Source organism: Physeter macrocephalus, chromosome 2 (genome assembly GCF_002837175.3).
Source record: "Physeter macrocephalus isolate SW-GA chromosome 2, ASM283717v5, whole genome shotgun sequence".
Taxonomy (NCBI): domain Eukaryota; kingdom Metazoa; phylum Chordata; class Mammalia; order Artiodactyla; family Physeteridae; genus Physeter; species Physeter macrocephalus.
The window spans coordinates 6,902,136-6,906,324 of NC_041215.1; positions in this window are offsets into that span (position 1 = coordinate 6,902,136).

A 4,189-nucleotide genomic window follows, 5' to 3' on the forward strand; every position below is an offset into this window, starting at 1 on the left:
TGACATAAATCACAGGAAGATCCTTTTTGACCCACCTCCTAGAGAAATGGAAATAAAAACAAAAATAAGCAAATGGGACCTAATGAAACGTAAAAGCTTTTGCACAGCAAAGGAAACCATAAACAGAGGAAAAGACAACTCTCAGAATGGGAGAAAATATTTGCAAACACAGCAACTGACAAAGGATTAATTGCCAAAATATACAAGCAGCTCATGCAGCTCAATATCAAAAAAACGAATAACCCAATCCAAAAATGGGCAGAAGACCTAAATAGACATTTCTCCAAAGAAGATATACAGATTGCCAACAAACACATGAAAGGATGCTCAACATCACTAATCATTAGAGAAATGCAAATCAAAACTACAATGAGGTATCACCTCATGCTGGTCAGAATGGCCATCATCAAAAAATCTACAAACAATAAATCCTGGAGAGGGTGTGGAGAAAAGGGAACCCTCTTGCACTGTTGGTGGGAATGTAAATTGATACAGCCACTATGGAGAACATAATGGAGGTTCTTAAAAAACTAAAAATAGAACTACCATATGAACCAGCAATCCCACTACTGGGCATATACCCGGAGAAAACAATAATTCCAAATGATATAACACATATATATGGAATCTAAAAAAAAAAAAGTTCTGATGAACCTAGGTTCAGGAGAGTAATAAAGATACAGATGTAGAGAATGGACTTGAGGACATTGGGAGGGGGAAGGGTAAGCTAGGATGAAGTGAGAGAGTGGCATGGACATATATACACTACCAAATGTATAATAGATAGCTAGTGGGAAGCAACTGCATAGCACAGGAAGATCAGCTCTGTGCTTTGTGAGCACCTAGAGGGGTGGGATAGGGAGGGTGGGAGGGAGACACAAGAGGGAGGGGATATGGGGATATATGTTTACATATAGCTGATTCACTTTGTTATACAGCAGAAACTAACACAACATTGTAAAGCAATTATACTCCGATAAAGATGTTTTAAAAAAAAGTAAATAAACAAAAATGTTTCGAGGGCCCATCCCAGAACCACTGATTTAAAATCTCAGAGAGGGGGACTTAGAATATTTAAAACTCCCTCAGGAAATCTAATGTACCACCTAGATTGAGGACCACTGGCCCAACTGTGCAGAAAACTTTCTGCTTAGCTTTAAAGGTCTTTCCTCGGAAGGATAGGCAAAGCTGGAGGCAGCCCACTATATGGGGAAGGTGCCAGATCAGGTGTTAAAGGATCTATGTTAGTTCCAGCTCTGATGCCGCCTAGTCAGGTGAACTTGGCCTTTTGGGGCATCAGTTTCAGGACCAGAACAAGGGTGAGGCAAGTGAGGTGACTAGGACACAAAATTTAAGGAGGCATGCTCAGGGCTGAGTGTATTTACCCCAAGTTGAGAATAGTGCCTCCTTAAGTTTTGCACCCCCAGAGTCTCCTTCAGATGAGGTGGGCTTGACTGCTTACTGACTTTCCCAGTGCCAACATTTCACATCCCAGACCTAAAACTTAGGCCAATATAGGACTAGTCAAAGGAAGACTTGTTTAATTATCCAGTTGAGTTTTGTCAATAGCCAAGCTGAATAATTCAGACCAAAAATACTCTCTTTTAAAACAAATATCATATGTTAATGCATATATGTGGAATCTGGAAAAATTGGTATAGACAATCTTATTTACAAAGCAGAAATAGAGACACAGACATAGAGAACAAATGTATGGATACCAAGGGGGAAAGGGCAGTGGCTGGGATGAATTGGGAGATTGGGATTGACATATATACACTACTATGTATAAAATAGATAACTAATGAGAACCTACTGCATAGCACAGGGAACTCTACTCAGTGCTCTGTGGTGACCTAAATGAGAAGGAAATCCAAAAAAGAGGGGATATATGTATACATATAACTGATTCACTTTGCTGTACATTATAAACTAACACAATATTGTAAAGCAACTATACTCCAATAAAAATTTCTTTTAAACCAAAAAAAAGGAAGAAAATTAGAAAGGAATTTAAAATTTTCATTGCAAAAATCATCTAAACACAAAAGAAGACAGTAATGCAGGAAATGAGAGATAAAAAAGGCATAAAGCATATAGAAAATAAATAGCACAATGACAGAAGTAATCCCTCCTTCTAAGTAATTGCTTTTAATACAAATGGATTAAACCCTCCAATCAAAAGAAAATGATTGGCAAAATGGATAAAAATACATGAGCCAACTGTATGCTGTCTATAAGATACTTTAGATCCAAAGACAAAAATACATTGAAAATGAAAGGATGTAAAAAAATAGTCCATGAAAATAATAACCAGAAGAAAGCAAGGGTGGTTATATTAATATCAGACAAAATAGACTTTAAATTTTTTTTAAAAACTTATAAGAAACAAAGAAGGACATTATATTAATAAAAGATAGATAGCTAGAATACAGCTAGAAGATATAACAATTAAACATTTATGCATCTAATGACAGACCATCAAAATATATAAAGAAAAAAACTGAAGGAACTGAAGGGAGAAATGGACAGCTTTCCATGAATAGTTGGAGACTTCAATACCACACTCTCAATAATGAAATGAACAACCAGACAAAAGATAAGGAAATAGAAGACTTAAACAACACAACTGACCAACTAAATCTACCAGACATACACAGAACACTACTCAACAAGAACACCGTTCACTTTCTTCTCAAGTACACATGGGACATCTTCCAGGACAGTCCATATATTAGACCACAAATTAAGTCACAATTGATTTTTAAAGATAGATGTCATACAAAGTGACTCCTCTAACCACAATGGGATGAAGTTAGAAATCAATAACAAAAGTAAAACTGGAGGGACTTCGCTGGTGGCACAGTGGTTAAGAATCTGCCTGCCAACGCAGGGGACACAGGTTTGAGCCCTGGTCCAGGAAGATCCCACATGCTGCAGAGCAACTAAGCCTGTGTGCTGCAACTACTGAGCCTGCGCTCTGGAGCCCATGAGCCACAACTACTGAGCCCATGTGCCACAACTACTGAAGCCTGCACACCTAGAGCCTGTGCACCACCACAAGAGAAGCCACCGCAATGAGAAGCCCGTGCACTGCAACAAAGAGTAGCCTCCACTGGACACAAGTAGAGAAAGCCCACGCACAGTAACAAAGACCCAACACAGCCAGAAACAAATAAAACTTAAAAAAAATATTTTTTTAATTAAAATAAAAAGTAAAACTGGAGAATTCACAAATTTTTGGAAATTTAACAGCACACTCTTAGACAACTAATGGGTCAAAGAAATCACAGGGACATTTAAAAATACATAGAGACCAATGAAAACAAAAATACAATGTACCAAAACTTACAGATGCAGCAAAAGCAGTGCTACGGGGGAAATGATAACTATAAACACTTACATTAAAAAACAAGATCTCAGGTCCAAAACCTAACTTTACAACTTAAGGAACTGGAAAAAGAAGAAGAAACTGAACCCAAAGCTAGTAGAATGAATTAAATAATAAATATTAGTGCAGGGGTAAATGAAATAGAGAATAGAAAAATAACAGAGAAAACCAGTGAAAGCAAAAGTTGGTTCTTTGAAAAGATCCACAAAATTAACAAACTATCAGCTAGATTAATTAAGAAAAAGGAATGAAGACTCAAATTATTAAATCAGAAATGAAAGTAGGCATATTACTACCACTTTTATGGAAATAAAAAAGATTATAAAAGAGTGCTATGAGCAATTGTACACCAACAAATTGAATAACCTAGATGAAATGGACAAATTTCTAGAAACACAAAACCTACCAAAACTAAATTGCAAAGTTATAGAAAATCTGAATAGACCTATAGCTAATAAGGAGATTAAATCCATAATCAAAAATCTCCCAAAAACAACAAAAAAAGCCCTGGACCTGGTGACTTCACTAAAATAAATTCTACCAATTATTTAAAGAATAATATCAATCTTCACAAAATTTTTCCAAAAACTGAAGAGGAATGAACACTTCCTGACTCATTCTATGAGGCCAATATTACTCTGCTACCAAACCAGAAAAAGATACTACAAGAAAAGAAAACTATAGACAAACATCCTATGAACACTGACAAAAAGTCTTCAACAAAATACTAGCAAACCAAATTCCAGAACACACTAACAGGCTTATATACTATGATGAAGTGGGACTTATTCATTTCAA